We start from the raw sequence: 11,132 nt of genomic DNA on the forward strand, positions 1-11,132 counted from the left end.
GGACATAAGCCTAAAGCACAAAAGCTGAGAAGAGTAGGAGAAATTCACAAGAAAGCCCTTTGGCAGGAGATCAATAAGTTGTTGGAGGCAGGTATCATATATCCTGTGAAGGAGTCAGAGTGGGTCTCGCCAGTGGTCATAACCCCTAAGAAGAATGGGAAATGGAGAGTGTGTGTCGACTACAAGCCATTGAATGCCGCGACCAAGAGGAATCACTACCCCTTTCCATTTCAAGATGAAATCCTAAACCAAGTGGCTGGGCATGAGAGGTACTCGATTATGGATGTCTTTTTGGCGTACTTTTAGATAGGGATTGTACTTGAAGACCAGTTGAAGACCACATTCATATCGCCATGGGGTTGTTTCGCTTACCGCAGGCTAGCATTCTGATTAGTGAATGCATATGCCACCTTCCAAGGTTGCATGAACAGGGTATTAGGTCCATACTTGGGCCGTTTTATTAGGGTGTTCATGGATGATATGAGATGCTACAGTTCAAGATTGGAGCACCTATCAAAGCTCCAGTTATTCTTTCAAAGGCTTGATGAAGAAGGAGGTCAGTTGAACCCCAAGAAGTGCAAGCTAGCACAGCCTCGAGCACAATTGTTAGGTCATGTGGTGTCACAAAACGGTATAGAGGCTGATCCCGAGAAGGTGACGGCATTGGTGTTGATGGAGCCACCATCAGATGCTCAAGATTTGGCTTCATTTATTCATAAGTTGAAGTATTTGTCATGTTTCTTTTGGATGCTGTCGCAATATGTGCATCCTCTTCAAAAGAGGGCTCATCAAGTGCATGGTTATGACTGGGATAAAGAAGCTCAAGAGGCCTTTGATAGCGTTAAAGAGATTTTGTGCCAATTTCCAGCGGTGTCACTCCTCCCAATCGAGAGGATGACTTCTATGTGTCTATGACGGTGGGCACAATTGCTCTTGGAGCGGTTCTACTACAAAAGGTAGGGAGAAGCTACAAGCCGATATCCTCTGAGAGCAGGGTGATTAGCCCAGGAGAGGCTACCTACACCGAGGCAGAGCAGTGGGTGATGGCTCTAGTCTTCGCTTGCAGGAAGTTCAAAGTTCATTTGATTGTACGTAAGTTTTTTGTGTTGACGGCTAATAATCTATTGCCAGAGGTAGTGCTACATTTGAAGCCAGGAAGGAGGATTATGAAGTGGGTGTTGGAGCTACAAGAGTTCGAATTCGAGTTCAAGGTAGATCACACGATTCGGTCTCACCTGGCAGACCTTCTTGTCAGCAAGGCTATCGATTTGCCGGCCTATCCAAGGGTGGTACGAGATGAAGCCAAGGAGGACCTCGACTTGGAGGATACTTTTACTATGTGGTTGGACAGAGCATATCGGAGGGTAGTGCAGAAAGAAGGAGGAGGTGTGGTGATACATGACCCACATGGCAAAACAATATTTTCAAAGGCGTATGATTTAGAGGATGTCCACACCAATAATGAGGTGGAGTATCTCACTCTGTATTTGGGTTTGAAGCAGTGCATAGAGTTCGGCATTTCAAGGCTGGTGGTGAAGGGAGATGCATTGCTAGTCATCAAGCAACTGTTAGGCCAATGGCAGGTAAAACGCGATTCTTTGAAGCATTGGTTCTTTTTCATAAAAAAGATGTTGAAGTTTTTTGAAGAAGTCCAATTCAAGCATGTGAGGAGAGAGCAGAATCAAGAGGCGGATCAGCTAGCTAGCAGCAAAGTGCAAGTACATGTTACAGGTTTGTATGTGGCCCCAGCTACTTATGTAGGTAGAGAGACTCTTAAGGATATTGAAGGCTTTTTTAGTACAGGGCAATGTTCAGAGGGTTTGTCCAAGCTGCAAAAGAGGAGAGTGGTGCAAAAGGCCCACAAATTCACACTGGTAGGTGAAGATCTCATAAACTACGGGCGTGACGGAGTTCTTAGAAGGTTGTTGTACAAAGAAGAGATAGGGATGGTGCTGGAGCAATGCCATTAAGAGAGCGGACATTAGGGCAAAGATCAGGTTCTGTTTTGAGTGCTTAGAGCAGGCTTTTGGTGGCCTTCCATTGTGAAAGACGTGCATTACTGGTGTAAACTCTGCCATGAGTGTCAGACTATAGGTGAAAGACAAATGGTAGCGGAGTCACAGGGCACCATCATCGCACAAAGAGCCTTTGAAAAGTGGGGTCTGGATGCTATAGGCCCTCTCCCAAAGTCTACAAGTGGTAAGAAGTACGTGGTGGTAGCCATTGACTACCTTACAAGGTGGGTGGAGGCCAAAGCAGTGAAAGAAGTAAATGCTAGTGTTGTGGCTTAGTTTGTGTTTGATAATATATGTTGCCGTTTTGGTGTTCCATGGGTGTTAGTTTTTGATAGGGGTCAGGGGTTTAGAAGAAAGATCATGAGCGCATTAGTGGAAAAGTTAAAGATTCAGCACAGGTTTTCCTCACCCTATCACCCCCAATGCAATGGCCTAGTCTAGAGTGCTAATGGTAAAATTGTCAAGATGTTAACAAAGTATGTGGACAAGCAGGAAGCTGAGTGCGAAGAAACTCTAGAGAAGTGTTTGTGGGCATATAGAACATCTTATAAAGTGGCTACAAACTTCACTCCATTCGAGCTTGTCTATGGTAAGGAGGCTGTGTTGCCAGTGCATGCATAGCTAGGTGCTTTAAAAGGTATGTGGCATATCAGTGCCACTCAACAAGGAGTTCTACAGGATCGGATAGCCAATTTAGAGGCTTTGCAGATGGACAGAGAGGCAGCGACGGACTACTATGTGAAGCAGAGAGAGAGGCGGGTTGCCAAATTCAATCAGAACCTGCCGGACAAGAAGATAGAGGAAGGAGGCCTTGTCATGAAATACGAAAGCTACCTGGATTTCACATTCCAGAAGAATTTTAAGAAGAAGTGGACGGGTCCATATAAAATGAAGAAGGCCTTTCCAAATGGGACGTATCAACTGGTAAGAGAAAATGGCAAGCTTCTCAGGAATAGGGTAAATGGTGTGCAGCTCAAACTATATTTTGAGAGGAGTCTAGTGCCTGAAGTGCAGCAAATTATAGTCTAGGGGGGTGGGCAACCCACCTAAAGCATGCGGTGTGTGAAAGAAAGAAGATAAAGCTTTGTACATAGCCTGTACATAGAGTTGTGGTTTTGTAAGTTCTTTCAATCATCAGTTTGGTGTGTAAGTTTTAAAGTTTTGTACATATGCTTTTGGTCGAACATAAATGTTGGACGAGGGGGCTAGGCAATGATGGTGCAACTAAAGTTGGTCGAAGCTAGCAGGTTGTCTATGCCAGGCAAAGGGTGCATTCGAGTGCAGTGCAAAAGGCTAGGGCAGGCGCCAAGGCCCTTAGTAGCCAAAGGATAACGGGAATGTATGCTTAAAGTGATTTTTTGGGCCAAAAGGGTTGTAGGAGATGAAGATGTCCGAAATGCCAAGTCGAAGCTCTAGAATGTAGAGTTCAACGTGTTGTAGAAGCCGGTCCAGACGGCTCATCAAACGGAGCCCCGATGTGTAAGGTATTGCAGTTTAAAGAAAGAGTGTGTAGCAGATCCCCGATGGACAGGGCAGCAGGGGACAGGTGGCCCGGGCTGATGTCAATACATACGTGTGTAGAGCTGAGTTGTGGAGCATGCCTGTCTTCTCAGATTGCAAATCGGAGCTCTGGATAGCAAGATATGGTCAAAGGAATATTTTCTGGGGGCCGGGTCTGAGCCCACTTGACCGCATTGGGAAAGGTGCCATCTGGCATTTTTTCGGCCTCGCCAAGATTCTCAAAGATAGTAGGTGTTATGTGGAGTCAGCACAAATCGAGTGCACGTCAATCGGATGCTTGGTTGACCAGATACGGGGAGATGAAGCTGGGAGCCGTGGGCAGTGAACAAGTCGCAGATGATTTTTTCTTATTTTTGCGGCCTTGAATAGCGAACTCCGGGGAGTTGAAATGCAATGGGATTTGCATGGCAAGGAACCGGTAAAGGGGAGACTCGGCACCGCTTTGCATCTTGATGATTGGGTCACCAGGTGATGTATGGCATGCAAGGCAAGTAAAGTGGAAAAAATGGGCTAGAGGAGGTTTAGTGGAGGAAAAAACATGGAATTTCAAGTCCTTGAAGACTGCTTAAGATAGCGAGTGCCACATGGCAGGGATGTAATCCCGTATGCGCAACACGGGGCCAAGAGCTTATGCCATATGTATTGGGGCGTGGCCCCCTTGGAGAGTACACAAGATTAGGGGAGAGATCTCTTTGAGCTCGTGGCCATGGCCATGAGTGTTGGGCGCTGTGTGGTCGAAGACGGTGGCACGCGGCGGCGTTGCAGGGTGATAGACGGCGGTTTTGGACAGCTACGAGGTGTGCGTCCATGCGTGCGACGAGTTGGCATTGGTAAGGTGGCGCATACCCGTGGGGGAGGATTCCCGTGGCCCTTGGGGCCCAATTTTTTCAAAAAGGGAGACCCCCCCAATAGCCACATCGCTATTGATAGTGAAAGGGGAGGGTCCCACGGTAGATGACAGGGATAGAGCGAGGAAGAGCCCGAGGGCTGCCATGTGTACAAAATGACTCTAAAACTGACCAAGTGGGCCTGGGCAAAATGCAAGGTGAAAGTCAAGGGTTTTCTGGACAAGAAAAAGTCGAGGCAAGGCCAAGTGGGCACATCCCAAGGCATGTCCGAGCAAGTACAAGCATGGGTGAACCAAGTGCTAGAAGCCAAAGAGGAAAAAGGTGGTAAGGAGGAGTCGGATGGATAGAGGGAAAGAGTCAAAGTCAAAGCTGAGCAAATATAAGGTAAGCCTAAAGGGGGTAAAAGATAAAAATTAAAAAAATAAAAAAGAAGAGCCTAGGGGGCAATAGCGACATCGCTAATGCCTCCTCCCAAGTGCAAAGAGTGAAGAAGAGAGAGAGAGAGAGAGAGAGAGAGAGAGAGAGAGAGAGAGAGAGAGAGAGAGAGAGAGAGAGAGAGAGAGAGAGAGAGAGAGAGCAGAGCAGTGCCCTCTTTCCCAAAAGATACCAATTCAAGATGCCAGGTGGACCAATTGAAATGCAAATTCCCAAATTAAATGCCTCCCTATAAAAGTCAAAAAAGGATCAAATTTGGGCCTTTTTTTTGGCCTTTTGGAGTGCCGTTTGAAGCCTGCAAAGTGGAGTTCTCTAGCAAGCTAGCCCCTTTGTAACTTTTTCTTTAAAATGGCCATGGTGATGGCATTGCAAGCCTGTGTATATGTTTCTTGAAGTGCAATCAAGCCACAATTACCTCCCTTGCTGCTGTTTCCCCTTCCCCCCTTCTCTTTCTTCTGCTTTCATGGTTCTCCTCGGTGCCGACTGTGTGGAAGTGTGTGCCCATCTCGGACCGTCGATGTTTTGAATGAGAGAGTGAGATGGAATGTCTGTGTGCGTGTTTAAGGGTGGAAACAGGTAGTGGTTGTAGGTGCACCTTGTGTGGTGGTTCTGTGGAGTGTGTGAGCAGTAGAAATCGAGCAGGCAGTGGTCTTCTAGTGTGAGTTGTGTGTTTGAAGGTGTTTCCTGAGAGATTAGGGGTGTTGTGAATACCCTGAGCTATAGAGAGGCCCTTGTGTTTGTGCCGGGTGTGTTCCCCCATTCCCCCTCTCCAACGTGGGTGTGTAAATTTCTTGTACCCACAAATATAGGCATTGACCATTAAAAACGATATTATAACCCGGTGGTTCTGATCTCTGTGCACCTCTTGACCGAGGTGTGCGGGGATTGGACATGACTAGAGAATGTGAGGTAGTTTACAGTGTGAACAGAGAGAGAGAGAGAGAGAGAGAGAGAGAGAGAGAGAGAGAGAGAGAGAGAGAGAGAGAGACATAAGACAAAGAATGCCAATAGAATAATAAATTTGTTGTCCAGGTTATAAGATTTTTACCCTCGTTATGAGTAGTGACGAGGATGTGGGGCCGTCCAACCGAAACACCTATCCCTCAACAAGGATCTTATGTCCTTGTAACCATTGCAAGCATGCTGTGCGACGGACAAGACGTGTTTCTTTGCAGCACATTCACGAATTTGGCGAGTTCGATCCACCTATTATAGATCAAGTTGTTGCCAATTATAACTCGTCGGACTCTGACGCTGGCCACCAGGCAGCAATATTTCAACCCAATAGACGTGTTCGCAAGCGCTTTGGTCAAGCAGCATATGTGAGGCCACAAGATGTAGCCTCTGACAGCTCGGGGGATGATCATGCAGACCACATTCCCAACGAGGCAATGTTTGAGCCCGAGATTGATGAAATGATCGAGACGATCATGGATTCAGGAAGGCTTCTCTATGATGATATGAAAAGTGAAGCCGATAGTCCATTGTATAATGGAGCACCTGTGTCTAGATTGAAAGCGCTCCTGGTTCTTCTCAACATGCAGACAAAGTTTGGATGGAGTGACACTAGCGCCACAGCGCTTTTCAGGTGATCTATTACAATTAATTTACTTTAATAAAACTTTAAATGTATAATGATCTGATAGATTTTTACACAATTTTACGATATTTTTATGTTGTGTAGATTGCTCAAAGAGCACATACTACTAGCTGATAATGTGATGCCAGATTCTCGAGAGGAAGTAAGAAAGATTTTTTGAAACTTGGGGATGGATTACAATTCGATCCATGCTTGTCCTAATGACTGCATTCTTTTCAGAGGGGAATACATAGACATGGAGAAGTGTCCAAAATGTGATTCCGAAAGATATCGAGTAGATCTCCATGGAACAAAAATTCCGCAAAAGGTTTTGCGACATTTTCCTCTGCTTCCTCGCATCAAGCATTTCTTCGAATGTAAGTCCATGGACGCCCTAGCATCATGGCATGAAGAGAATAAATCTTTGGATGGTGTGCTACGGATTCCTGCAGATTGTGCAGCCTGGAAACATATAGATGGAACATGGTCGGATTTTGCGAGGGAAGCTCGTAATTTGCATTTAGGCCTGGCTATGGATGGCGTAAATCTATTTGGTCAAAGATCAATAACTTACAGTGTATGGCCCGTTGTCATCGTCAACTACAACATTCCCCCGTGGTTGACTACGAAGAAGGGGCACTTATGGCTAAGCTTGATTGTACCAGGGCGATATAAAGTGATTTATATGGATGTGTATCTTCGTCTGGAAGAGCTACAATAATTGTGGATTGGCATAGAGGTGGTGGATATGAGCCGACACACAGGTCGATGGAATGCTATGATCAGAGTCATTCTAATGTGGACCATGCATGACTATCCCGGACTAACAGAATGCTCAGGTGATCTATCTACACTCCTCACTCAGACACTGTAAATCTTGGTTTTTCTCAAGCTGATCTATTATTATGTGTATACATGCAGGGCTTCAAACAAGTAGATACAGAGCATGTGTCACATGTGGACCTAGACTGAATGCACGTAGGGCGTCCTCATTGAAGAAGCAAATCTACGAAGGTCATCAAGCGTATCTTCCAGAGAATTATGTGTTATGCGACGGATTTTTGGAAAGAGAGCCACCAAGGATGTCTACACAAGCATGGTTAGAGCAAAAGGAGATGTGTGATGAAGGATTGCCCCCAGGGATGAAGAGACTATCTCTATGGTATGAGTTACCATACTGGCCCTGACTCATGATCAATCACTTGCTCAATCCAATGCACATATTCAATAATGTGGGTAATCTACTATGGGCTGACTGACAAGAAAGATACTTTGGGAGCCAGAGTTGACCTTAGAAATGTGGATCGTATGGAGCAATATTGGCCGCAAACAGCGTCCTATGGATCGATAGAACTCCCTAAAGCACCATGGATTTTCACAAGAGCGCAAGAACACAAAGTAAAAGAGACCATTCAATGTTTGCGGACCCCCACTGGCGTAATGCACTCGCTCTGAACGTGTTTTACTAAAGAAGGAAAGCTTACCGGTTTGAAATCACACGACTGACATAAAATGTGTCAGGTATGTTCATAGTGGATTAAATCATAATGGGAATTGTGTAAAAAATTTGTCTGTGGACTTTAATATCATTGTTGCACGTGTTTTGCAGTTTATTTTACCGGTTCCCATTGAGGGATGTTTGTCTCTTGACGTCCGTAACACAATCTACAAACTTGCGAAGTTGGTGCAATGGATCTCACAAAAGGAGATCAAGGTAGACTCCATACCATTTGCCAAACTAAACGCTGCGGAGGTTGTGTGCATGTTTGAGAAACATTTTCCTACTACCATGCTAACCATTCAGGTACATCTTCTTGTTCACATAGTTGATGAGGTGGAAATAGCTCGCACAATACATTCCAAATGGATGTTATTTTTAGAACGTTTCATGAAAACGCTCAAAGGATATGTGCGTCAGAAGGCACGTCCGGAGGGTAGCATGGCAGAAGGTTGGCTGGTATTAGAGTCCCTAGTGTACATTGGAGAGTGGCTAGACGGATTTGATAAAGCCCGGGACACGCTATGGCAAACCATAGATGAGGAGCGCATATTTGGAATTGTCATGTGTAATCTCGGTGTTGAGAAGAAGATGATGGAAGATCTAGAGGCTAAGATCAACCGATTTTGCATGCTTGACAATTCAGTCATGCAGAAGTGGATTTCACATTATGAGGATGCAAAGCAAGAGCAACAAAGGGCAAGAATCGAGTGGAGACGGGGAAGACGACCATCGATGCACTATCCGGGGAGTCTGGAGAGCTTAAGATGGTTGAACAACCAATTGAAAAGCGCACAATAGTGCGGTGAAGAAGTGACTCAAGAAGAGTGGGAGTACTCTAGGGGTTGCGCAACCAAGGTAAGTTTGCAATGTACGACTAGTAACTTTCTACATGTTTGAACGGCCACTCATAATCTTTGTTGGTTGTAGTATAAGTCATACACAGCAGCATGGTGTAAAGGTCGACATTTTAGGGTGGAACGGATCGACAAAAAACGTTTTACTCAAGATTGTGGAATCATCACAAAATTTGAACAGTCTAGTCGACGATGGTTGTCTGATGCAGATCCTATGGTGGCGGAACTCACTTACTTCGGCACGCTACAAGAGATTTTGAGGATCGATTATAGAGGATTTTTTGTCCACTTGTTCGATGTGCAATGCTTCAAGATAATCATGGAAGGTGCAACGCTACTGTGCGTAGAGGAGAGTCTGGTTTTCTTGAGGTGGATTCAACTAAGAAATGGACTGACCTAAGAGACACTTTCGTACTACTCGAGCATTGTGAACAAGTAAGTATGTAAATAGTTAACATCCCATTTTAGAATTTATGTGCTTGGAAGATCTCATGTAAGTTATGTGGCTTTGGCAGGTGATATTTTATCCTACAAAGTCTGCATCAAACTGGTGGTACGTCATAGAGGTATCCCCTCGTAGTGCACGGACGTATGAAGGCTACCATGTGCCAATCACAGCGGCATCAATGGAGGAGATCAGAGAAGATGCTTAGTCAAAAGCCCCGGAGGTGGTGCCAGACGAACATCAAGATGCTACTCTCTATGGGGTGCATGTAGAGGATCTACAAAATGAAACAAAGGACATCTGTATAAACAGAGAGCTCTATATAGATATAGGAAGTTATGCTGAGCTGTGCGAGGATGAGAGAGAGATCTCTTAAAGCCATAAATATTGTGTTTGAACAATTTTTCTCTGTTTTGTAAATTCAGAGTTATGCACTTTCCTCTTCCATCACTCAAGTTGAATAGCAGAAGAAATCTTTCTGTTGCTGCTAGCCTTTGAACATTCCAAAGCTACAAGCACATTTAAGTTCTTGTACGATTCTCCGGATCTTTAAGTATTTGCATCATTGTGTTATTGTATTTAATGGTCTTTGCATCCACTCCAGGTATGTATGCTCTAGGTATGTTCTCATAAGCAGAGACGACGAGCACCTCCTCCTCTCTCTCTCTCTCTATCTCTCTCTCTATCTATCTACTTGTCCATGTTTTCTACTCCATTCATTCAATATTAAGTTTAAATGTTTGTGTGTTTAATGCAGGTATGGATGACGAGGAGTTTCTTTCTTCTTTGTCACCCCAGCAGAGACAGTGGTACGTGGAGCGTCATCGCTCTGGCGCACCATCGCGCGTTCCTACTCCATCCGCACCTCCCTCTGTTTTGGAGTCCTCAGCGCGCTCCGAAGCTTTGGTGTCGATGAGACGATCTTCACACTTGTCTAGGCACCGACACTCTAGTGGTAGTGGTGGCGTTTGTTGTGGGGGTGGCGCCACCGATGCTTCAACACCGCCTCGTGTTCGACGAGGCTCTTTACCCTCCCCTTCTTTTCCCATCCGACACTAGCCACGGCATCGCCATCGCCACCAGGTTTTGCGCGGATGACTACTGTTCCCCACAGCTACACACCACTAGCTACTCCTCCAGGAGTCACTCTAGTGGACACTCCTCGCTTCGGGGCTCAGACTCCAATGGAGACACCTGGCGTCTGTACCCCCATTGACACGCCGCTACAGACCCCTGTCGAGACACCCAAGTTCACGCATCAGCGGTGAGAGGGCCTGCCTTACTCCATCAACGTCAGCGGCGGCATCGTCTTGGATGATGAAGGCAAGAAGGCAAATTTTCACATGTGTGGTCTTTGCTCTCAGGTGTTTAGACACTGCATACTAAACACCTAGAGTGAAGTACCAAATGAATTAAAAGATAGAGTCATTAGCATGCTTCATGACGAGTTTCCCGTTCCAACATGGGATGATCGCTTCAATGAATATGTGATGAAGGTTCGAATGCGTGAATACTGCAAGCATAAGCATTCTGAAGTGCAAAACGAAATCAAGCATGGGTGGAGCAGACCTAATTGGCTGGCCAAAGAAGATTGGAAGCATGCAAAGAAAGAAGTGTGCGAGAATCCCGACAAGTGGAAGCAACAAAAGGAGGCAGCTAAAGCGCGAGTAGAGGTAGGGAGGTCGCACCACTTGGAGAGCGGAAGGTGGGCATCATTTGAGTCCGATTTTGTAAGTGTTTTCGCATCTATGTTTGATAGTTTAGGGTTTATGGGATTTGAAATTCTAACATAATGGATTCTTTGTATGTTTTGACAGCGGTTGTTTACAGGGCGTGATCCCACACTGTACGAGCGTGAGTACGCATCCAGGAAGGGCTTAAACGCCCTTATAGACATCCTTACTTCTTACGGCGGCATGGTTAGTATTAGGGTT

Source organism: Adiantum capillus-veneris, chromosome 6 (assembly GCF_014529385.1).
Source record: "Adiantum capillus-veneris isolate H3 chromosome 6, ASM1452938v2, whole genome shotgun sequence".
In the NCBI taxonomy this organism is placed as follows: Eukaryota; Viridiplantae; Streptophyta; class Polypodiopsida; order Polypodiales; family Pteridaceae; genus Adiantum; species Adiantum capillus-veneris.